The sequence below is a fragment of the Varanus komodoensis genome, unplaced genomic scaffold (assembly GCF_004798865.1).
Source record: "Varanus komodoensis strain SLA01 unplaced genomic scaffold, ASM479886v1 scaffold27, whole genome shotgun sequence".
In the NCBI taxonomy this organism is placed as follows: domain Eukaryota; kingdom Metazoa; phylum Chordata; class Lepidosauria; order Squamata; family Varanidae; genus Varanus; species Varanus komodoensis.
In genome coordinates, this window is record NW_025335701.1 from 677,491 (window position 1) to 704,413 (window position 26,923).

Here is a 26,923-nt window from a genome sequence, read left to right on the forward strand (position 1 = left end):
CTCCCTCTCTTGCACAGGTCTTTTCCTGCTGCCCTACTCCCATAGAAGAAGACACCCTTGGTCTGAAAGTAGAGGACTGTCAGAATCAAGTGTCATACCTGTAGAAAAACACCCGGTGTTTTTCCAGTGCTTTCTGAGTCATAAAGCAATGGGAAGCCTGGTACAATGGAATTCTCAAGCATCTGGCTTCTCACAGCTCAGCCTGATGAAGCTCTACAGAATTTGTTTCTCTAACATTTGTGGGCTTCCTCTTATGTTTGGCCCAGTCTTAGAAAGCAAGCTGAGCTGAGAGGAAGTCCACAAACACCCCTAGGATAAAGATTGCCGAGCTGGCAACCTTTTGCCATGCCATGTGCCGAAGCACAAACAAAGGGAATTTGCTTACGCTGTGGTCACATGGGGCTTGATTCCTGGGGAATGTTGTAAACAAGGGGAACACTGGCCAGGAACTCAGACTCATGGCCACAACAAGGCTGACTTCAGGCTGGGCAGCTGAGTCCAGAGAATCCAATGGATGATCAACCCTGATAGACATTCCTTCCCATTCTGCCTCTACAGGTACCCTGTCCAGCTAAAGCCTTCTTGTTCCTCTTTATATCAATCTCATTTAATGTTAATGCCTGTAGAAGACAGGTTTCCTTGAAGATTAAACATTAAATAAGGGCATAATTCAAAGCATTTGAAAGCGTTCAGAACTAATGAGGGATTAATTACTTCATTCCATGTCTTCAGATAAAAATGTATACAAAGCATTTTGTCAATTGTGTCTTATGTCAAACTGGTGTATCAATTAATTACACATTTTTCCAACAATTATCCACCACAGTGATTAAGGCAGATGAAAATAATCTCATAATTAATTTTTGCTTTCAAATAAGTAGACATTAAGAACAAGAACTGACTATGAATCTTCTCAAAGATTTAGAAGGATATCTGCATGGAAATAAACACCCAGTTGATTCTCAGACTTGTGCTCCAACATATTGAATGTAATATATCTTGACTGGTTCAATCTTTTCTGATTTTAATCAATATAACAATCAATTTTGGTTATAGTCCCATCTTTCCTGGGACAATATCTCAGGTTGATACAATCTTTTTATGGGTGAAGTTGGAGGTCTACCCTTAGATGTCATTTTATATGGGTGACTGAAAGGTCCATTATCAAGGCTTTTCCTCTAACAGTACTGCATTATAGGAAATATGGATAGGTCAGGAATATGGAAAAAAGGGGGTGCTCCAGAGATATGTTGGGAAAGTAGATCAGGAGAGACTTCAGATCTTCTGGCTTCCATCCCCCTTTTCCCCAGACCTGCTCCTGGAATGAAGGAAAGAATAATCTAGTATATGTAACCTGTGATCTGATGAAATGCATTTTCTGCCAGTGGCTGGACTGGAAGTATTACAAATAGAAAAAGGATCCTTTTCTGTTTTGTATAGAAGCTCATGATTCAGCCTTATTTTCCACAGCCAATGCATTTGCCTTTGCATCTTTCCATATATTAGCAGCATGGGGTTATATTAATAATCTCCCAGAATGTCACACTGGAGACTGCAAATCTGTGTGATATAAGCCTTCTACAGAAATTTCCTTCCACCTTTAGGCTTTATATACAGTCACACGGAGACAGTCCTCTCAGGAGAGCTATGCTTTGCTTAACAACTACTATTTAACAGACTTGCAAGTTAGTTATGCATCTGCTATAGGTAAGGGTTCTATAAGTCCTATATTTGCTATGGAGGGAAAACCACATTTTTCCCTTGTTATAAAGAGACGGGTGTTTCCATCTAGAGATGGGAAGCCATCCATCTCACATTCGCAAGCGTCTTGTGATCAGTTCAGTCTTGCAAAGGGAGGCAAGGTGACAAGAAGTTTGCAAACATTCATGGAGCAAAAGCTGTGCAGCTGCCAACCTTCTTCCACACTGAGCGCAGCAGCTCAAGCACCTGCTGCAAATGTGCAGAAGAGGGACATTGCTTGACTGGTGGTCACTGGGACTTCATTCCTGATGAATCCCACATAACCAGCCATCCCTAACAGGGGCAGCAGCATGGAAGAAGGATGATGCTGGCAGTCATGGAGGCGCCATTCCTGATGAGCACCAACCTTCTTCAGCATCAGGTGCAGCAGCCCGAATGGATGCTCAGCATGTGGGCCTTCAGTCCTGGCAAGTGCCCCTCAAAGGTTTGGTGTGCTCATCACGTACATGAACTCAGGGTTGCTGCAAGACAGGCAGGGGTCTGGGGAGCTGAGCCCAGGGGATCTAACAGATTCCTGACCCCAAAGAGATTCCTAGCACATCTTTACTTCTACTCTTTGAGACTGTGCCAGAGAGATTGGGTAAGGGGCAGTACTGCAGCTGAACCCCTTGCATCTGGGAGCTCCAGACCTGAATGTATGGCTTCACGCTGGCTGACATATTAGCAGACAAGAGGGATATGAAATTCCACCCAGAAGTGGCTCTCTTTCTTGGCTGCCTCTCAGCTGGATGAGCTGAGCAGCAAAGAATGGAAACAGAGCAGAGAGGAAGGAAAACACAGCAGTGGCATCAGACACCTGGTTTGGCTGATCATATCCAGTGGCTTGTCAGCAGATTGCATGAGTATACCAAGGGCTTGGTGCCACCTAAACCAGGATGTTCAGGGGACAGTTAGATCAGGAAGGCCTGGTGATGCATCCGGACGCATGCCGCTCAGCCTGGCATTGCTTGAGCACAAGATTTGATGGGCCTGGCATAGCACATTGTCCAGTCCTGGTGGAACAGATTATCCCCAAAGGCCTGAACATTGGGTCTTAGCAGAAATTTGTCATAGACCTAATTCTGGCCCTGGAGTATACCACCCATGTGTGGCCCTGATCCAAGATGGGACTAGAACACACTTGGAGGTGTTTAGCACATTATTATTCACCTCAATGTGGACAGAGACATGAAGCCATGGTGGATAAAGCTTGAGAAGAGAATGCTTCCCCCCAAAAGAAAGTATAGGCAGGTGAGAGGAGAAGCAGCCAGTAAAGAAGCAGGATATGAGCACTGAGTCATATTTTGTTCATTCATGAAGTTGATGAGGCCAAGTTTGTGATGGCATTGTCCTAGTTCCTGGCATTTTCAAAAGACTCAAAGAGCACCGGGGGTGGGGGGGGGGGAGGGTTGAGAAAACAGCAAAGAAGGCCAGGAAGATAAGGGGATGCAGGAGGGCCAGAAGCACTGCCCACCTGTGTGCTCTCAAACTGGGAGTGGGGACGGAATGGCTGCTTCCACATTCCTTGCCATCCTCTGTGACTACCCCCAGTCCCTGCACAATGCTCAGCCTCTGCCAGGCAAGTAGGGCCAGAGCTGCTTGGCAAAGGCTGCTACTGCTCTAGCAGGGCCAGTGTCTGCCTTTTATGCCTGTACACAAAGATACGTTTCCTGGGAAGAAAGCGGAAGAGTATGGAGAATGCAACTCCTCTGGAATTCCCAATTGCCACTTGGAATATAAATAATTATTGAAAGCATTAGACAGTGAGGAATATGAAGTGAGACAAGCAGTTTAGTGACCTCATTATATAGCAATGAACCATACATAATCATGATGAGGAACAGATTTAACAAGTGGCGCTAGATGTGGCATTTTAACATACTGCTGGTGGTAACAATGATAAAATGAGGTTGTTACACAGTTGTTAGTATGTATGTGACACTGGACTGTAAGAAAGGTATTCTGTTAGCTCAGTTTTCTGATAAGCATCATATGAACCCTGGTCTGCAATGGGCCATCATGCAGACTTGGTACCAAGACATCTGTTTTCAGCATGGTTTTGGTGCTACTTGCCACATTTCTTGTGTCCCCTGTCCCCTACATAGCTCCTTGAATTTCAAAACAAGTCTAAAGCCACATTAAGGTTGATAAGATGGTGGGCATGTCATGAGTGGAGCTGGCTGGAGCTGGGGGTCAGACTAGAAGGCCCAGGAGACCCCGTCTGACTTGCTCAGTTTCTACATTTCTAAGATACTCCCTTCCTCCCATAAAAGCAGTATACACACCTCACTTTTTCCATGTAAGAATCCAAAGGTGTCTTTACATAATCCTCCCTCTGCCTCTCTATATTAATCTGTACAACAACTCTGTGAAATAGGCTAAGCTAACACTCAGTGAATGGCCTAAAATTCCTAGTAACCTTCATGGTTGAGTGGGGACTAGAGCCTGGAGATCAATACACTAACTACTCCAGCACACCAGCAGGAATATACTAAAAATGTGCCCAACCGTTCCTTCTATTCATTTACATTTCATTTACTACATTTCTATACCAGCTGTATTCTAACCACAGTCAAAGCTCACTGAGTAGTTTGCAAAGATTAAAACCCTAAAACACGAAGTAATAGTACAGTATAAAGCGAGTTCCAGAAAAGAAACAACAATTCAAAATAATCAATGATGATGATGATGAGTTCCCAGAATCAGATAAACTCTTATCTGGTGTTGAAAGCTTGAGAATGGAGGAAAACCTTAATCTAGAGCCAAAGCTATGGCAATGTTGGTGTCAAGCAGCCTTCACTGGGGGTAAGATTCCATAATTGTGGGGCCACTACTAATAAGGCCCTTTTCTATATATCTGTCCTCTTGGAGAAGGCACTTGGTAAAGGATGTCAGGCGATGACTGCCATATTCAAAAAGTGCTATGGACACTGCTTTCTCCAGAACTCAGAAATAATGCAGAAATGGAACAGTTCTTTCATGCTCAGTTTGGGAATGAAACCAGGTAATTCGGAACACCAAGAGATTATTTTTATTTATGTAATTTCTATACTTCCCCTTAGCCAAAAAAGGCTCTCTGGAATGATATGTGGAATAGGAATCTTGAAAATACCAGCATCCTGGAATTCAAAGCATGCTCACATTCTAACATGGGGTTGAGTGAGGAATCTGATAAGGGAAGTGAAAATCCAATTTTCATTATTTGCCCAGACCATAGTCTATCTTATTAGCTCTCTGCTGGTGGCAACCTGCTGCTGTCCAAGTTAAGCCAGTTAGCAGGCTTCCATCTTTAAGGTGGACTATGATTCGCACATTCTTTTTTAACCACTAATGAAATTTGAACAAATGAACACCTGAAAACTGTATGGCCATAGCTCAGTTTCAACAGGATCAGCTCATTTAGGTAGAATTGACCAATTTGCCCAAATCTCATGCTAGAGCTGGATGATTTTCAAGAGCTTATTTCGCAAGTGTGAACTCCACTCCAGCCCAGCCGGTGTAAGTTTGTCATCTTTTCGGTGCCAGGGGAAGAGGGCCCCTTATGCTGAGGCTTTCAAAGACTTATCTGGATACCCAGGGACTTGACAGGATTGCCCAACCCAGGTTTTTCTTTTCAGAGTCTTTGTTATTGTTTGTTTTTGCTGTTTCAAATTTGTAAAATGTTTTGAACTTTTCAATGCTTTTTGGATTTTAAACATTTCGTTGAATTTTATTATCTGTTTTATGGAAAGTTGCAAACTGCCCAGAGACTTTTGGCTTTGGGGCAATACAGAAATAAATGTGTTGTTGTTGTTGTTGTTGTTGTTGTTGTTGTGTATTTTAATGCATGAATCACAGTTCACCACCCCTCAGCTCAGAGACAGAAGTCCACCTTCCACAACTCAGCCCATTTCTAATCATTGGTTCAGAAACGGGCAGGAAGTCCACCAAGCTCAAATAGGACTGATTTTCCTCTTTCAGTACATCCTCATTTGGAAGCTGAAGACTCAGGGCTCTTGGAGAGAACAGGGAATCCACCTGCCCATATCAGCCTCTCTTCACTGTTTAGACTCTGCCGCTGTGGCTGAAATGTCTTCTCCATGGTTTCTGTTCTCACAGCAATTAGCTGAGTTGATTTTGTAAGTGGTGGAGGCTCCATTTTTCATTCTGAGCTGTATAGGTCAGCATGCCCTCCAGTTTTTACCCTGCTGACAGTTTAGCAGCTGATCAGTCCTGTACAATGTATGACTCATAAGCCAAACTGTACCTACTAGGTGCATATCTCGTTGACTATGAAAGGCTAAATTAGTCTCCTGCTTTTGTAAAATGAGGGAGCTTGTGAAGCACTTAGAAACATAGAAACAGAGCAAGTCAGAAGGGACCTCCCAGGCCATCTAGTCTGACCTCCGGCACCAGCCGGCTCCGCTCACGACATGCCCACCATGTGGACGTCCAGCCTATCCTTGAACACCCACACGATGGGGCCTCAATGACCTCCCGTGGAAGCCCAATGGTAGACCCACAATTACGGACGGCACCCTACATCTTGGTGGATCACAAGTTCTAATGCTGCTGAACGAGAATTTCATCTTCCTTCAAAATTCCAACACAACAGGAGCAGAGCACAAAAGTAAGAAGGACCACATCCAATGACCTACCATCTGCACAGGCAGTTTGCAGCTAGGAAATAAAAATGGTTCATTTGAAACCTACCATTTTGATTATATGACTGGAGATTTTCTATGAGCTTTGGGATTTGGAATCAGAGGCTGCATTTTTATATAACAGCTTTGAGAATCTTGAGCTTTGTGACCCTCGTGTTTATTTAGAACTGGTGCTGCATGTCTGACAATGCACGTGTGTGTGTGTGTGTGTGTGTGTGTGTGTGTGTGTGTAAACTTTAAATAGCAGAATAAACAAGGACACAAAAAGTAATTGACAGTTGCAGAAGACAAGTTCAGTAAATGCAAATGGATGTTTTTATTTTTTGCAGGCAAGCAAGCAAGCAAGCAAGCAAACACACACACACACACACACACACACACACACACACACTAATATTAGGAACATAGATGCAAGAGAGTCTGGGAGATTTGCGGCAAACAATGTAGTCTGCAGATATTCACCTATAGGTGTGGTCTCTGTTCATTGAGACATAAGCATGGATGCTGAATCCCAAGAAATTTTAAGAATTTCTTGTTAGATTTGGCCATCTAATCTGGCATCTGTTTCCAGATGCTTCAAGAAAGTTCACAAGTTAGTATTCAGAGGTACAAGAAGAACCTGTGACTTTGCAGAGAAATCCTGTTCAGGGTTCTGGCTGGACAGCCTTATCATTTTCTAAAAGAGCTCATTCAATTTGCCTGCATGCTCATTTTGGTTCCCTTGATGGCATTTCTTACCTCTCTCTTGCGTGAGCTGGTGCCATTTTGGTGACATGAGGACCTACACTCAGAGAATGAGATCACTATTAGTAAATAGGAAGGACACTTTGTAGCCTTCAGGATATTTTGGGTTACAACTCTCATTAGCTCTAGCCAGCAAAGTGAACGAGAAGCGATGGAACCAATTCTGTTCAACCTCTTTATCAATGACCTGGGTGAGGGACCAACCAGTCTGCTGACCAGATTTGCAGATGATGCCAAATAGTGGTGGCCACAACTGGGGAGCAGGTACTCCAGATCCAAAAGTATCTGGACAGATTGTGGAAGTGGGCAGAGGACAACAGGATGGTGTTCATTGCAGGTAAGTCCAAGGTCTTGCCCTTGGGACTCAGGAATTGATGACATAGGTACAGGATAGGGGACAAGAGGATGGAGAGCAGCACTTGTGAAAGGGATCCTGGGGTACATGTTTGATAGCAGGCTAAACATGAGCCGGCACTGTGATGTGGTTGTTAGGACGGAGAACACCGACCTTGGATGTATAGCTAGAAGTGTGGCGTCCGAAGCGGTGCTGGTACCATTCTATAAGACTGTGGTGCACTCACAACTGGAGTACTGCGTCTAGTTCTGGGCTCCACATAGCTAGGTTAGAATCAGTTCAGCACAGGGTCATGAGGAGGGTAGCCAGATTGTGGGGGATGCTAGATCAGATGGGATTGAGGGAGATGGGTCTTTTCAACCTGGAGAAGAGGAGACTCAGTCAGACTCAGTTCCAGCCACCATCCTAGTGGTCCTTTGCTGCAGCAATTCCAACCTGGCTATATCTCTCCTGTAATGTGGGGCCCAGAACTGAGCACAGTACTTCATTTGTGGACACATCAGTCTTATACAGTGACAGCAATACCTCTTTCAATCTACAAGCCACGCTTCTGGCTATGCAACCAAGGGTGGTGTTCTTTCTCTTGACTACTGCTTCACACTTCTGACTCATGTTTAGCCTGCAGTCAACCAGCACTCCAAGATCCTTTTCACAAGTGCTGCTCTCCAGCCACTTGTCCCCTAACCTTTAATTACGACATCCATTCCTATGCCCCAAGTGCAAGACCATGCACTTATTTGCATTGAATGCCAACCTGTTGTCGCCTGTCCACTTTCATAGTCTGTCCACAGATCTATTAGAGGATATTCAATCACACAATACAGTTTTGAAATTCATTGCTACAAGATGTAATGCATTCCACTGGCTGTGATAGTCTCAATAGCAAATTAAATAAATTCACAGAAGGTAAGTCTATCACTAAGACCATTTGGCATTATAAAGAAATCCTCCATGTTCAATGGCAGTGCACCACTGAATACCAGTTGTTGAAAGTATAATAGGGAAAGAATTGTTTCACATGCTACTGCCCTGGGAGCTTCTCCAGAGGAAAATTTAGCCATGGGCTGAAGGAGATTCACACATGCAGGCTGCATGAACCTTCAGTTCAGACCAACAGTTTGCTCTTTACTTTCTTATGTCCTTTATGCATTTGTCTAATCATCTTTTAAAAATCAGCAAACGTTTAATGGGACCACATTTCCCATCCCTTTCAGAAATCTTATAATAGGTCCAACTGAGGATGATAATGATGCTGGAAGACAATGGGCTGTGTTTGTTTTTGTTTCTCTGCTATCAGGTGGATTATAATTTGCAAAGTATGTCATTTCTGTCTAGGAATAACTAGGTTTCTTTTCTTCCTCTTTCCAACCTACTTCCTGCATTCATCACTTAGGAACATGAGACAACTGCAGTTAGATGGGAGTCAGTATCATAACAATCAGGCACACGCATCTGACAAAATGTCAGCACTCCCAAAGTTCCAAAGTGGCAAACATTTACCTTCATCTGAGAAAAATGTGACCATTTCCCTCAGCTTGATTCCCAGCTGCTTAAGGATATTTTAATTATAAATGACATAGCTGTACTCACCACATGGCAGCATCTACCACAGTTTGTCTTCCCAGCAAGATTGGACTATCGTTAGTGCCAGTATCACAACACTGCACTATCAAGAGCTGGTGGTGGTTGTAACAGCAGCAGCAGTAACCATAGAGAGGGAGGGAGGGATGGAGGGAGGGAGGGAGATCAGTTTGGTGCATTTGCAATATTTTTTATGTATCCCCTCCCCGCAACAACACAAGTTTTTGTAGCATTTCCCCTGAAATACAAACATGCTAGCCTTGACGCCTCAGTGCTCCATAGGAATTCCAGACACTTGTCTACTCCTTCAAGCATTTTTTTCCTGCCGCCCTGAATTTGGTTGGTCAGCAGGGCAGGGGATGGAAAGGGCTCTGCTTGGTGATGAACAGGTGCAGCAGCAGAGGCCTTGTGTGGCTTGCAGGCTAAAAAATGGAGTTCAAACTGGGGCTGGGGTGACACTCACTGGAACCATCCCTCTAGCATTTGCAGACTTCCCCTCAAGCTTGGCTGGTCTTGCAAACTGAGCCAAGCTGAGGGGAAGTCAACACATGCTGGTGCAATGAAAGGTGTGCATGCAGGGCTGTGACAATGCAGTCTGGACCTCAGGGATCTGAGTCCAGGTAATTCGTCAGATTCCTGGCCTCAGTATGGCTTCCTCCACATCTCTAGTCTAACCATAGACACCCAAAATGTTAGGCAGAGGAGGAAATGACCCCCTGGGAGCTCTGTCCACAACGCTGGGTGAAAGGTAGCCAGCTCAGAGCTGTTCACTGCTGTAGTCCTCCCAGTCCAGCAGGGAACCCCCATGGAGGAATCTGGACAATGATGGTGATGGCAGCAAAGACACTCTAGGACCCAGGCACTGTAGAAGACTTGCCATCTGCTCTGAACCAGAATGGTGCCCAGATGTAAAGACTGGTCTGCGCAGGCAAAAGAGCCATGGCTGCACCACTTTGGGCTACAGATGGTGCTGTTGGATAGGTAGCGACATACAGATATGTGAAGGTGATGCCAAATGCTGGAGGGTTGTGACCTGTTCTCCCCTGTGATGGAGGGAAGGACACGATCCAATGTGCCAAAGCTAAAGGAACCAGATTTCAGGTTGGATGCCAGGAAGTACTTCCTGATGGTTCAGGCCCAGAGGAGGTGGTGGAGGCCTCATCGGTGAGGGAAGATTGGACACCCACTTGTTGAACATTATCTGAGTGGAGTCAGCTTGTGCCAGGGGTCAGACTAGATGGCCCAGGAGTCCCCTTCTGACTTGCTATGTTTCTATGCTATGCTGTGCTCCTGGCAGAAGATTCATCAACCATTTCAATTACCCAGGGAGCATAGGAATGGGGAACGGATGGTGTCAGGGTCTGGGGCTGGGATGTGGGAAGCCAGAGGCAAGACAAGACAGAAGTACCAGAACCAGGGTAGCAGAACTGCAGGAAAGACAGGGTCCAAAAATAAGGGTTAATGGAAAGCCCAAATCATAGTCAAGGTGCAGGCCAAGTCCAGGAACCAGAAAATGCATGAGGGCAGAACAGGGACATACTTGTAGTCAGGGATGAGCCAAAGGTCAAGAGTCAGGCAGACAAACAGAGGTACTGGGTAACAGGGCAGGGGATACAGCGAAGCAGGATACCCGGCTCCTCAGAGGACATGGCAAGGCTGGATCCATGGCAAGACGCAGGAGACGACAGGACCCAGAGGCAGCAGGGGGCAGGCATGCCGGATGCACAGCAGGGCAGGAATGAAGAGAGGGCAGGGAGGACAGGATGCAGGCACAGCAGCAGACAGGTGGAGTTGTGCAGCTGCGGCAGCGTGGCAAGGCAGGAGACACAGCAGGAACCAGGCACAGACACCACAGCAAACAGGAGGACGTGCGTTGCGGGGCCAGTCCTGAGTGGAAGAGCTTGCTCCTGTAGAGCTCTTTCCCCAGGTCTCCCAGCCGCACTTGTGAGAAGACCTGGGACTGGGACTGATCCTGCAAATATGGCGGTGGTTGCTCTGGTTCTGGTCACCAGAACAGCCCAGACCCTGACAGTGGGAATTTAATGGGGTGGCTTCTATGGTACTGTGCCATAACATGGCTGCCCAGATCCTGGCCTCTTAGCCATTTGTGTGACCAATCCTCTGACTCCTAGTTTGATTGAGAGGCGGGCTCTACCGGACACATCCTGGCAGGGCTCATCAGCCTTCTGTGCTGCATCACTTCCTCCTCAGCCCACTCCTTCCCTCCACTTGCCTTTCCCTCCCTCCCTTTCCCCTCATCCACTTCTTATGGAGATGTGATCACATCCTGGCAACATCCCACTACTGCAGCCTGACAGCCCACAGGGGTGTGCAGACAAGGGAAGACTCCATGTTCCCAGTCCCATCAAACTCCAGCATTCCTCTTCTGTGCCATGATTCATTTCAGGGACTTATAGGGTGTTTTTTTATCATGTGCAGAGTGCCTTTCCTCTTACCATTAAGAAACCATTCTACCTCACCTTTACTTTCTGGAAACTGTTACTTTCTGGAAACCAGAATTTCAAGCCCTCTTCTTTCCTTGCAGCATTCTTCATGCATCCAGAATGTCCCATCCCTTCTGTCTTGTCTTCCGTTCATCACCTTGTTATTTCATGCCCCATTGTTGGCCATAATTAATCTGGCACAGATCAGATCTCCTGACATGACCTTTCTAATTATTTGTCTTTATCTGGAAGACAAATGGAGTGATAACATAGGATGATATTGTCCTATTAAAACCCCTATGTCTAAAAACGTACCATAAATTTTCGGCTACGGTCAATTATGTTCAGCTAATAGACCATCAACCCCCTCCTCATGCTAATGCTTTGTCTCATTTACATACAAGAAAGGTGAAAAATGCAGAAAACAGATGATGAATCAGAGAAAGTGGATGATATAAAACCACTTAAAAGGAAAAGCGGGGAGAAGATGGCATGCCTATTCTAGAAAGAGTTGGATATGCCATGTTACCACATTGTGGCTTTCATGTGAGTCAAAGTGCAGCAGAATGCAACTTTCAGTCAAGGGGCAATAATTCTGTAATGGAGTTACTGGTAAATCTGATGTGGATGATAGTTTGTAGGCATCTACTTTTGAAAACAAATCCTTTAACAGCAGATTTATGGAAAACATTAGATGTAGTGCTAAATGTATCATTAGCAGCTGTATAATTTTTTAAATTTGTAGCAGGCATAGTGCCCTCAATTTTAAGCAGGACCACAAAGAGACGTGAGATCTAACTCTTCCCTCTCCAGTCCCAATCCCAAGGGAAGTTGACCATGGCTCTCCCCCAGGGAACTACGGGAATGTACTGTGGGGTGAATGAGACTTCTCAGCTCAAGTGGAAAAAGAGAGTCAGCAGCCTTTGCTGCTCCAAGCTGTGGCATTTTCCACTGCCTTGTTCTGCAGCTAAGCTGTCAGCCAGGTTACTGCTCTGCCCAGGGTCTGGGAAAAAGGGAATGGATAGACTAAATTCTTCATAATGGAAATCGAACTCCAGGACTATATGAACTAATTCTTCCAGTGAAGTCCAGCTTCTAGGTCAGGGTGGCCCACCATATGGATCCTGTCTATTGCCAAAATTTAATCCAGACTACCTCAGGAAAGGTTTGAAGACATAGGCTGAGCTGCCTGACAACTAATCTGGTTTGTACATTCATTTCTGAAGGTGGAATTTGACACCCATGCTGGAGAATACCCCCCCCCCACACACACACACCCCTCGCTGGTCACCTTGTAAGGATAATTAAGTTTACAAAAACAAGGGAAAAATCAAAATAAACTCTAAAGCATCATGAAATGAAGCAGACAAAGAAAATCCCTCTCTTGTAGGGAAGAAAATCTTGAAAATTTTGGTTCAGCATTTACTTAGGTCACTGGATCATGGACTAGAATAGGTGGGATCTTCCAGATGCTGTTAGACTTCAGATCCCAACTGCTCTCGCCAAGTGGGCCAATGGCCAGAGAGGATGGAAGGCTAGTCCAGCAATGTTTGGAAGGCCATGGGTTCTCCGCTCCTGGACAAGATGGAACTAGCACAGTTCTTCATGTTTTCTTAAGCACAGGATGGTTGTTTCAGACAGCGGACTGAATTCAGAAGACAGCCTAGCTTATTTTCAAAAAGAAAGCTTAGAACTACTCCCAATGAGACAGTGTTAAATTCTGGTGATAGGTAGCTGCAGTCACAGACAGGACTTGCTAACTACTTCTTAACAAATAGGACATTTTCATTCTGCACAGAGCCAAGCTTTATTTCTGATTTGATTTTGGAAGGCAGACAACAATGTGCAATGCAATATTTCAATGTGAAACAAATGACTAAACTTCTTTTCTTTAGGATGTTCAAAAGCCACATTCAGAGGATAAGCCAAGCTAAGGAAGTTGAAAAATACCATCTCATCACACGAAAGCATCACCTTTGACTTTAAGAGAAAAAATTTACTTTATCAAATAGTGTCTGACTTTTAAAATGCATATTTTATGCTAAACTGTAGTAAGATGCTTCACTGTTAGGAGGTACACAGGACAATTACCCAGGAATAAGTCCTGTTGGAGATAATATGACTTGCTTTTGAGTAGAAATGCACAGGATTTAACTATAATCTAATTTACAATCTTTCAATTCATAGTCAGTGATAAAGGAGCTTAAGAGAGGTCTTAGGATTTAGAGAATTTTGGAAGTATACCTAACTTAGGTTGACTAGTGTTTCCACTGTTATTAGGGATGGATGAGTCTGTAAAGATTTACCCCACTCAGTTTCTTATTTTTCCTACATGACATTTGTTCAGGAATATTAAGACATCAGTTGATTTTTTTAAAGAAATGTCTACATGAAAATCATACATATTTTTGTGTATGTTTCTCAAAATGCATACAATTCCTGCAGGCCATGCACCCTGAGACAAAATATTCTTGTGTGCATATTTCTGCACTGTGCACATTTTTGGGTGAATTTTTCTGTACTGTATGTATTCTTGCAGTTTTTCAAGTGATCAGAATGAGGTTACTGATGTGATATGTATTGTTTGTAACTGCAGTTTTAGACACTGTACTGAGATCAGAAAAGGTTAGACGGACCTTACTCCATTTTCTGATTCAATGAAAGTCTAAATGAATCCAGCAGGTTTTATCACTGCTTTTGTATCTGAAGTTTAATTGCTACCCAGATTTCTTCATCAATCAGGAGTCACAGTGCAGTATTGCCTACTGGAATGTTGGTTATGTCTTTCAGACCCCTTTGCCTGACTTAAGTGTTTGTTTGAGTTTATTCTACACTGTAAGTTCACACATCAGAGGTATTTGGAATATTACACAGCTGCACGTTATATTTAATTGATGTCTGCTCTTTTCAGTTTAGATATTGGAACATCTGGCTTTTTTATATACCCTAGTAAAATTTCCCAAGGGTACCAAAACCTGCTTGACAAAATACCTTAGTGATGAATTCTGCTTTAATAAATGTGCATTCTAGAGATGATTCATGGATTATATGATTCCATTCCATTATTTTTCAAACAGAGCTTGCTTTAATTCATCAAGGATTTCAATCAACACTGACTGATTAATTACTATACCACTGGTAGCATTTTTGTTTAATAAATACTCATAATGAGCATGTTCAGTCTTGGCATATATAAATGTCACTAATATAAAACTGAAAATCTATTAAAAATGAGAGTGGGCACAAGAGCTACTTTATAGCTGCCCTTGAGCAGCAAGCTCTGCTACTTTAAGCTCCAGTGGAAGATTTCCAGAAAGAGGAAGCAGCTTTGGAGACTCCACAGCAGAACTTGGCTGTGTGCTGCCATTGGGTGGAGCCAGACCTTCACTTCCATTCTGTCTTAACAGGACTCCCCTGACCCAGGTGGTAGAGAGGGAGGAATGATAATTGCAAGCTCCACCTGGAAGGTCCATCACCACCACCACCTCCAGCTACTGCAGAGAGCCCCACTGACTGCTTTCCCACCATGGCACGTGCTGCAATAAGAAAGCGGGTGGCAGAGGTCTTTACAGCAACCATTTGCTTGGCACCATTAAGGGATGAATGGAAAAACATAGGGATGTGAAAAGAGCCATGCTGCATCAGACTAATGGTTGGTCGCTCCCAGGATACCACACCCAGGATATACTTGCAACAAGGTCCTCCAACCCAAGTTCCCAGAGGGCACCCTTCCTCTGACACAGGAGGTGGCATATGCTCCTGTATATGTATACATATGTGCAGGAGCATATGTAATAGAGGGCTGCAGATGTGGCACCTCTACGGATTGGGCCCATTTCTCCCAAAATACAGTATTACGAAGTGGATTTTTAGATATTGAATCTGAACAAGAGACAGGGCTGAAATTCTTGGCTGAAGCGCCAAGGCCAGCATGCTTTGAGACAAGCCAAGCAGCTGGTAAGGATCAGACCACATCTAGTTCTGGGGAGACACTGTTGAAAAGGAAGGGCCGGTGGGGGGATGCATTAAACAGTCTCATCTTCTAACATCAGAAGAACAGCACTGGGCAATTGATTAGCATTTGGTGTGCCCACAAGGAGCAGGAGACTTCCTGAGGGTGAAGTCAACTCTGTTTGGTTAGAAAGGGAGGAGGAGGATTAAGTTGGAATCAGTGTTTTGGCAATATTCTCCCTAATTAGCTGGATTCCTAACTTAATGAATATCTCTTGCTAATGACCTCCTTTTGCATCACAAAGCCTGGCCTGCTTTAACATAAGGAAGAACAAAGCCAAGTCCTGTGCCCTTGTTCCCAGGGTCCAGGAACTCCTCTGCTCCCTTCAGGAAGGGGCCTTGTACCCCCCTCTGATCTGGACTGAACCCTATGCTACGGTTGCAAAGAAGCTCTGTGCAATCGAACCCTCCAGGCTGTATGTCTTTCTTCTCATGCTCAGCTCTGGTTTAGAAAGTAACCTGAGCCAAGAGGAGCACTTGTACTACCAGCAACCTTCCTGACATCAGATGCAACACAAATAAAGGCTGCTGCATGTGGCACAGAAGAGGAATGCTGCTTGCACAGCATTCATGTGGGGCTCAATTCCTGGCAATTGCTGTGTGAATGTTGAGCAGACTTGCCAGGCACACAGACTCATGGCCAGGATGAAGTGGACCCAAATCCAGGAAACCAAGCCCAGGCCATGAGAAAGTGGAGCAGAGTCTGGGAGGGTGATGGATTCCCACCCCCAAAACGGATTCCTCACACAACCTTACTCTATGCAAGCTGCCGTGTATTTGTGACATTTCTTCTTGGCAAATTATTTTAAACCAACTTCTGTTGCTGTGAGAATGGCAAAAACCTTCCCAGTCAATCCATTTCTCCAGATAAAATTGCCCTGACAACTTCCAGCTGGCATACACAAGAATACACAAACTTACCAATGGGGAACGTGACTTGGGGCAAGACTGTGTGGCTTTGTACACACAAAAAGAGGGAGCTCTTTTATACCCGTGGAACAGTCTGCAGGGAAGACGACACTTCTAGGCCACTCTGAGACCCGAGCTATTTCTCGAGCACAACCAGTCCTGCTGACTGAGCTGAGGGAGCCATTAGGTATGCAGCTCAGATGTGTGATCTGCTCCCTTCCTTCTTTCCTTCTGGTTGTCAATGCAAAATAATCTTGGGAGTGCAGTTCTTTTACTGAGCGCTTGGCAGAAGGACGGGATATAAATGCTTGTAATAAATAAATAGTAAGTAAAATACTGAAACTTAATGGCATGTAGTCTAGATAGCCTTCTGCCCAAGTTGAGTGAGAAACATCTGCCTATGTAGGGAGTTGAATCTGAACTGGGAACTTCCCCTCCATTTCATTAAAGCTTCTGACTCCATCCTCAGGGTGACACTTGCTGCTTGAGGGAAAGAAGGCAGGAATGCCAAACCTCTCCAACTGAGCATCTCATTTCTCCCATCGCTTCCATACTGGGTCATGGACTGGGTCTTGCATCTGCTTCTACCCTGCCTCAGAAAACCCTTCCATCCCTTCTAAAGCTGGCCACTTCTCATGCTCTGCCAGAGACACGTGAAACATCAAATCCCCCACTCCCCACCCCTCCACCTCCTCCTCAGAATTAGACTAATCTATCTGAGCAGTCTGCCATGAGCAAGAGATAGGCCCCCCCTCTGCACCACACCCCAGCCATGGAGAAAGAGCAGCTGCCCAACAGCCTCTGGCCACCTCAGTCTCCTCCTTCCTGCCATAATGCCAGTTCTGTGGTGCTTCAGTGGGGACCCAGCCCTGTTGTGCCCAGTGCAGATGAACGGCCTCGGGGCACTCTGGGTGATGGACAAGCTCCGCCTGCTTTTGCTGCCTTTACTGAAGCTGGCCAAGTTAGTGGGATTCCATTTTGGATGCTGCCAATTATAGCAGGAATGGAATGATATTAACTATTCCTATTGTGTTTTATCAGCCCACAAAAGGATGTTAGAAAAATTTCCAAGCAACTAATTTTCACTTTCAATTTAAATGTTAGTTTATCACTCTGAAGTATTACTAAATTATGGAAGCGAGCATAATAAAGGGAGTGCTGTGAGTAGTTTGACAGCAGTTATATAGCATCATTTCATATTTGTTGTCATTACCTCTCCAGTAAAAAGACTATACATTTGTGACCAAATCAATTGAAAAACTGACTTTCACCAATTTTTGTAGAGAGACTCTAATGCATTCCTAAGTGCTTCTAGAGCCTATGGACCAGTTTATCAGTGATTAACCCACTTATTTTCTGCCAGGCTGGAGAGCTATCCATCATGATTGCTATTTGACACTTCAAGGCTACATTGAAAGGATGGGGTATTTTATGGAGCATATGAATACAAAGGTTCTCTTCCTGTATTGGAACAGGGTAGAAAAGGGAAACTCTGAAAGGGATTTGCATGCTTGAACTAATTTCTTGCTGCCCAACAATTATCCTATGCTTCCCATTCATAAATAAGTGAATAAATAACTGTTCTTACCACAAATTGGAACTGGTTCACGTTGTGCTGACGACTATGGATTCCAAGGAGTTGTTCAGAATGCTGGGGGTTTGGGCTCTACATTTTACTGAGGCTTAACTGGTTGGCTAAGCTGATCTCTGTCTGACTGATACCACATCCATGTGTTCTTTCATGTAAGTTAGGATTTTGATTCTTGGTTTGGTTTTAAAATGTTCTATCATATATATTTTGCTCCATCCTCTAGATTTGATTTATTCATACTTTTATTAACCGTTTTACATGCCTTTATATATCATTCCCTATGTGTTGAATTGAGACATGAATTGATGGGGATCATCATGCACTAAATGCATAAAAGGGCATAAGACCACGCTTCACTCATGCCCATCCCCCAAAGCAGTCCCAGATGCGCACACTACTAGGAAGATGCAGGGCACGCTGGTGTGTGCCACAGTGTGCATAAAAGCACTCTATGTGATCAGGAATCCTGACCATGCGACCTATTATATGAGAGCATTTGAGAGTGGCTAACAGAGCGAGGCCATGCCCCCTTACATTTATCTATTTGCAGCAATGGGCAATCTTTTGGGGCCCATTTGGCAAATTGGGCACCAGCACAAAATGGCTGCCATGTAAGGTGCTTCCTGTCAGAAAGGAGAATTAAACTACTGCAAGGGCTGAGGAGAAATAGACAGCTGAGGAGAAGGCAGAGGTGGGGTCTGAACTCCAATGCTCTAAACAACTCCTTTGAACCCACAATTATCAGCACCAACAGAACCCATTTCACTGCAACCCCTTTGACTGTAAGAAAAATGTTCGTTCATTCGTGTGTTCATTTTAAAGTGAACACTTCTTGGGAAGTAGTAAAAGGCAAAAGATTTATACGATCTGAAAAGAAACCAGAGTATTGTTGGGAAATAAGAAAGATATCTGGAGCACATTTCCCTCTTGGTGTGGTATCTGTAAGAAGGATTACATGAGTAAAGCTCAAAATGATTTATGAGCATCCAGAACAATTTTGAACAAGAGTACTAATGCCACAATTATATATTTTGAGGGATATATGGATGCCATAAAATGGATTCTGCCTGTGTTTGTCAGACACCTCTCATTTCATTGTCTGTTCATTGTTTGTGCCTTGATGGAACTGTATTTTGCAAAAAAAAATCTATTCATACACATTTGCTCAAATTCAGAGCTGGAAAAATTTGCACTCCTGGAAATTTTCTGCTCTTCGCAAAAATATGTCGATCCCTGAAAATACATGCACTTTCATTCTTCAGCCTATGGGGGGAATATGAATTGTTGTTCTATTTTATGTATTTTTATATAACTAAATTTATATATAAAAATGTAACATTAAAATGGCCCACAAGGCTCTCAAATCCACATGACTTGGGAATAGCTAGTCCACTGCAAAATTCATAGGTCACATTCTTAGATAACTGAACTCATTTGAGTCCTCTGTAGATTTTTTTGACCTCCCTAGAAGCCTCTCATGTGCAGGCTATAGCGCATGTGCTAGCCTGTCCAAGGACAAAGGAGAGGTCAGGAGATCATTTCATGATCTAGCCTTCCTACCACTCTGATAATTACTCCAAAGAAGGGGAGACCCGTATGCATATAAGTCAGAAGAAGCATTCGTCAAAAGTTCCATATTCCTCATGTCTACTTGAGGGCCACATGGACAGGAAGATATCCCTAGGTCAGATACAAGAAGATGATACAATGCATGACCTGGTCATGATACTAGAGCCAAGTATTCTATGTTCTATGCATACATTCTATGTATGCAGCATAATGTGTTCTATGGAAGTAGAATGAATCATACCACATCAAAGATCACTGAGTGAATAAAAACTGCATGTTTAATTTGTATTAATTTCCTACTTTCCTGCACAGACCAAATCAGGGCCTTTGGTCTATAGGGAAATTTGGGCCACTTAGGAAATTGCACAAAATTGGACTGGGAAAAATTGTGCAAATCAAAAAGAAGCATGTGTCTGGAGTTTTACTAATATTTTTGTAACACACTTACAGTTTCAAACAGGGCATGTTTGCATATTATATGGGCAAACCAAATTTTTCATAGAAGCCAAGCATAGACAAGGTGCATCCAATAGTTTCAGCAAGGTCCCCAAATTCCTTCTGAACATGGACATGTGAATATATGAACTAGCAATAGCTAGGAACACAGCAAATTCTCTAGAAGATGCTAAGAAGAATGTAATGCATTCCACTCTGTTATTATCTTCCTTTACTTAGTTTTCTATCCCAGCTATATTTTGAAGGCCAGACATATTGCATGAACAATCCTGCCTGATTTTCTTACTATGTCAAAATTCAATGCTTGCACAAAGAAGGAAAAAAATGCACCACCCACTGGTCTCCCCACATTCTCGATACGTTAAAGGGAATAAGGGAATCATTCCACAAACAGCGATTGTCATACCAAACCCAGTGCAGACTTTGATATTCCCATTATGGCAGCAATTAAGCATATGGAGAGTTTAGTTTTCATCATCAGCTCAGAATGGAAGAGCAGATTCAATCTAAACCTATAATAAGGCTAAAATTGGTCAGAGATGTAATATGCTTGGAAATTAGATGTTGTCTGCTGTTAGGTTTTGGCAGGTTTTGCTGTTGAAAGGATGCCATTCTGAGCTGCTGGCAGAACAACTAGCTGACCAGCACACTTGCTCAGTAGAAAATGTTCAATTTCTCTCCTCTCTCTCTCTCTGTGCATGCACATATCTGAGGGAAATAAATATGAGTGCATTTATTTTCCCTAGCTAAATTACATCTTAGGAAGGAGAAACAGAATACAGGATAAATAGGTTTAGACTCTCCAGAGGACTTGAGAAATTCCAGCAAAAACTTTAACAGGTACATATGGGTAAGGTTCATGCTATGCCTACACAGAACACAGATGCTTATCTAGGATGTTGGAAGGGAGAGATAACATGAGGGAAATGCTATTTGCCATTTGCCCACATGTGGGAAATAAGCAGGTTCACATTCTGGTAGGCTGAGAATGCTGGGAAACATTGAAATTGGGAAAAGAGATAGCTGAAAGATGTTATTGACACTGAGGGGTGGAGTCGATGTAGCCTCAAGTCAGAACTCTCCAAGTATCTTGGTCTGAACCCCCATAATTCACAGCCACCATGGTCAGATTGGGGGAAATTGGAATAAGAGATGGGCATGGGTGTGAAGGGTGATGGATGGAACGAGGAAAGGCCAGCCAAGGCACCTTACTCTTACTGAGTTCATCCATCAGCTCCAGTGGTCTTCAACATTTTCCCATTAGGAAAGGTAAAGCAGGTAAAGGTCCCTGCTTTGCCTTATCCACAACAAACATACTCATCCCTGAGATTCCAATGTGTCATTTTTGTTTTTATTTAAATGGAGGATCTGATTCATGATGAGGATCACATTTCCCTTAAAAGAGTGTTCATGAACATAGGGCAAATAGAAGGCTTTGCTTCTGTGGACCTATCTAGAGAGTCCTGACCTATTTAAAGGGTCAGACTGATAGTTATTCATTATTATTTCAGTCTGTATGCTGCCACAATAGCCCGTATCTGGGCTCTCTGTGTGGCTCACAGTACAAAAAACCACACAACATTCTAAAATCCATAACATTAACTTTACTTATTCAAAACATATTAACAACATAATCCAAATATAAAACATAATATATTACAATTAAAATATTGTATAAGACATTAGAATAAGGCAATCTAAACTAAAATCAACTAAAACCAGAACTGGGGTCAGTTTAAAACCAGATTACCAGTAAAACCAATTGTTAAAATAGCTGGAAAGAAGGAAGGCCTTTGCCTGGTGCTGAAATGCGAGGTCTGGTGGCTCCAGGTGCCTCCCTGCACAGCCTATTCTGAAGAAGGGTGCTAACACTGAGAAAGACCTTCCCCTAGCCAGCAGCCCACTCACCTCCCTAGGGGTTGGCTCCTTAAGAAGGCCCTCCTCAGTCAATCCTAACTTGCCTTTATGTTTGGAATGCATTATTGAAGCTGGTTAAGAAAGGGTACCTGGTATAGAATGAAGGACCTGGAATGTTCATGGGAAATCATATCACATGCCTTGCAGTGAGGCATGTCTTTCAGCCCTGAGGGCCACTTCTGGGGCCTGCTGGGGTGGCGGCAGCAGGGGGTGGTATACACATGCATGCATGCACATCACCACCAAGGGGGTGTGGAAACCGTTAGCCACCACTAGCAATGAAGTGAACCTTTATCTACTAAGTAAGCTGGAAAGAATGTGCAGAGAAAACCATCCCAAATACCAAACTTCTGCATGTTTACTCAGAAGTAGGAATAAATCATGTAGCAGCACCTTCAAATAGGATTCAAGCAGCAAACCTTTGTATGAGTAGATATTCAGAAGGAAGGAGGGCATATCTCAACAGGAAAAAGGTCTAAATTATTCCTCACTTGGCCTTGTTCTCTCTCCTGGGCAAGGAAAAGCTCTTAACTCTATCAGCAGCTGATCAGTGAAAAGGGCTTTTCCCCATGAAGCCCTCAAAGAGCCTCAGCATTAGGAGTGCTCCATGGATGCCAGATGGGGGGCATGTTGTGGTTAGACTAGTGCGGGCTTTGTGACCACAGAATAAAAAGTTGCCCAGTCCCCAGACATACCCTCATCTTGAGAGGGAATTTGCACTAGCCTTGAGGATGGGATATGTAACCCGCTTGACCTGAGTATAATGGGGAAATCTGCCTGCCTGCCTGCCTGTTTGTCTGTCTGTTTCTGTGGATCTGCCACATTTAGGGTTCTATACTGATAAAGTTTATTCAGTGCTTAGCAGGAAAATGCCTTTTACCCGCACCAGTGTTGAGAACATTTCCTTGCCAGGGTGGGTCATACCTGGCTGGCTGACATTAAGACCAAGCAGCCCAGTCGCAGCCCCAGCGATTTCAGTGAAACCAGAGCCAAGCCTACATGGAGTCAAATAGACCAATCAGTGTTTGTAGTGGAAATCTTGAGCCAGTGAACCCCTGTCGGTGCTGACTGGTCAGCTGAGGCATAAACAGCACTGCCCCATGTGTTTTGGGTCAATTGCCCTTTGCTGTGATCCTGAGAATAAAGCCATTTCTCTCATGCTTGTCTTGCTTGATTGGGCTTGCCTGCCAAGACCAGACCTCTTGTGCCTGACACCAGGGAGAGAACAGGGCCTAGAGAAGCTGCTGCATGAGGCAGTTCTTCTCAAGTTTGGGGTTTGCATATACATGGACAGAAAGGGAGGGAAAGCGGAAGATGTTACTTCCCCTTCCCTTCTGCTCTGTCAACAAGGACCGCAGGGCTTCAGATAAAGGGGATCATCCACATTCAGATCTCCCTTCTGCCACTGGTATGAGTTGGCTGCTCTCTTCCATCACACCAAATGGAATCATTCTGGAAGAAGACAAAAAGGAAAAAGAAAGAAGTAGTAGAAGACATTTTCTGCATCACCTTTTTCTGCTACTTGGCTTTGAAGACACACAGAGACAGCTAATTTGGAAGGACTTGGCAGTTATAGGCAGCCTATAAATACATGCATAAATAATAAATAGAAAAGAAAACCACAGAGAGAGAGAGAGAGAGAGAGAGAGAGAGAGAGAGAGAGAGAGAGAGAGAGAGAGAGAGAGAGAGAGAGAGAGAGAGAGAGAGAGAGAGAGACAGAGAGAGAGAGAGAGAGAGACAGAGAGAGAGAGAGACAGAGAGAGATTGTGTTTGGAAACACAAAGGAAAGGCAAAGACCATTATTAGGGGACAAGGGTTAATCCATGTCCCACGGGACCCTAATGTACTGTGACTGAAAGCTGGGAGAGAATGAACGAGGAAGACATGGGGGGAGGGGGGCATCTGCTCCCCCTCACTCTGCTTCTTTGGAATCACTTTGTGTTGCTCAGCCTCAAACTGGCAGCGGTATAGAATGAAGCACAGATCACTGAGAATAAGCAAATTTTATCATCATAATTCTATTTCCTTAATCCCATTGCTATAAACATGCTCAGCAACTTCAATAACCGAGAGCAGATTGTGTCAGAGAACATCTACGGAGGAAAATCCCATAAAAATGTGCTTCTAGCTAAAACGAAAAATGAATGTAATCAACTGAAAGGCTGACAAACACTGGCATAGACTTAGAATCACAGGTTCATTGGGTACCTTCTTTCTCTTCCATTCCAAGCTATATACATCTAAGCCCTATTGCCATTTGGAAGTGGCATTTTTCGATCATTGCTACCCAAGCATTACATGTAAAGAGAAAAGTCTTGCTACCACACTATTGCATCCTCTATTTTCAAAACTCTTTTCAGCTTCACTTGGAGTGCAGTAATAATAAATTCACTGGACCATCACCAAATTTCTTCAATTATCTCAATTACTCATTAGCCGATTCTATGCCTTACCATTTGTCTCCTTCCCACACGAACAGAAAATCAGTCTGTTCCCATGCAGAGCCCTCTGCCTTTTACGTGTTTGCTGCACTTTATATATCAATATCCACTGAAACCATATTGAAGCCAACTGGGGAGCAGGAGGGGAAAATGCCCCAGAGGTTCATTAGGTAACCAATAATGTATTTGGTTGATGTGACCAGAATGGGAAGCAAGCTTTTAATATAAAGTCAGCATGTCCCTTTGCTTGCCCTCATTTTCACCAAATTAAATGAGCATGCAGAATTATACTAATATAGATCTCTTCCTCTGGCTAGTTTACCAGTGTTCAGATTACTTGCCCATCCCTTAGGAGAACCTCAGAATTACGAAGCAGTTGGTCACCGAGAGGGGCTAGACTCATTTTATTGCTTTCCATTCTCTACCCCTTTATGAGAAAGGATGTATGAAAAATTAATTTCAGTTCATTTTTGTCAGGATTTTACCAAGTTTCTACCCGCCAGACCAAAAATGGACTCCTATACAACATGTAGTCAAAATTCATACCTTTCCAAGCTTGCAATGAGTTTGAAGACCTCTCCCAAAATGTATTTGACAATATGTGTGCATTGAAAAATACCTATAAAAAGCATATCTCTGAAAAATTTGCACACATAGACTTTAATTAATGTGGGAAGGGTTAGGAAGGATGAGTACATTTCAAAGATATGCACATTTGGAAAAAAAACAGATCAAAATACAGATGGTTTTTCTTATGAAAAAAGACTCACAATCTGATACAGGATCAGAACTGGATGAATCTTGAGGTGGAATTCAGAAAAAAACAGCAAACTTGGTTTTTGCTGATTTGCATATTCCTACACAGGAGTCATTACTCACTGTATGCTTTGCACAAGAAAGATCTAAATTTCAGTCCTCATTACATCCATTTAAAGGGATCTAAATAGCAGAGCTAGGAATAGGGGTGGTGTAAGAGACTGCCAAGGCCCATGGGGCCAAGTCATCTTCATGCTCTGGCTATAGACTCTCAAGCAGCCAGGTATGAGGAGAAAGGTGGAGTGGAAGGCAGACAGTGAGGTTAGGATAGCCCAGAGCGGGGAGAGTGGCACTGCATCAGCAACAGCTGGGACTCATTCAGAGCAGACTATGAAGTTCTGGGATGTAGCAGGAGAAGGGAGAATGCTGTATGACATGCTAGAAGAAGGTAGAGGGTCCCTTCTGTCATCCCCTGCCTGGCTTCCCTGGGTAAAGAATTTGGAAGGACCTAGCAAGGACAGATGGAAGAAGTGCTAGCATATCCAAATATCTAATTAATACCTGGTGTGGAAGCATGGAAGAAGGTTCAAGCAAAGAGAGACTGAGGAAGCCTCTCCCACAGGAACAGACAAGCCCTCCTTCAAGGAAGTGTGCCACCAGAAGGGCAGGTATTTCAAACCAAGACTATTGGATATTTTGGGGATGCAAAGCTGGGAGGAGGAGAAGGGAGGTGCATATCTTTACCTTAAAGGAGAACCTCTAGGCTGGTTGGGTAACCAGACTTGGACAATCTATGTCCAGTCCTGGATAGTTTCACATGTGTCCATTCACTTTCAGTTCCATATTATTTTAACATTTTTAAAAAATGCACAACATTTAACACATCTTTAAATATGCACTTATCCTTTCTTACAAGGATACCTGTTTTCTAATGAGCACATTGGTCTGACAGTTGGGTGTCAGATCTGTTTATATCTGAGTTTGTTAAGAAAGCTTTCTAGATCATCTCTAGATTGGAAGGACCTCTACCCGGGACAATATACAGGTACTGGAAGTGGTGCTCCACCTCCTTTCCTCTCTGTCCACATCACTACTAGACAGCCAATATTGGCCAGCCAAGTGACTTGCAGGGTAAGAAGCATGTGGAAATGAAGATCACTTCCACACTCCTCCTTCCCTGCATAGGGTGTCCATAATTCCTTGAGGCCAAATGCTTACAGGCATCCCACTGGAATGTACCCTTAGTCACCCTATATTCTCATCAGTCTAGTCTCAGAGCTTTTAAAGCACAAAAGGTACTGCAACACAGGAGAGCTGACAAACACTGTATTGACCTGCACAAATCATTTGGCCCAAATATGGAGCTGTTACACAGTGAACAGGTCCATCTTGCACACTGCAAACATTTGATCCACATTTTCCTGGGGAATTTTTACACTCCCCACCAGCAGTTTCCAGATTATGATTATTAATTTTTCCCTGGTAACATTTTTCAGGCAAGAAGTCAGGATGCCAAACTCTTCCCCATCTCTGTATAAAAGAGTCCATGTATTTTTATACTTTTAGGGATGGCTGAAAATAACTTCTGGGTTTTTATATTGCAGAGGGAGAGGCAGCCATGGATGCCTACTGTCTTTCATACAATCTGATTTTTTTTTTGCACCTAGCAGAAGTCATCCACATTCCTTTTTAAGAAAGTAACAAACTGCAGATTATACCCTTCCTTATCCACCCATCAATTAATGTTTTCCTCTGTGTCCCAGGGA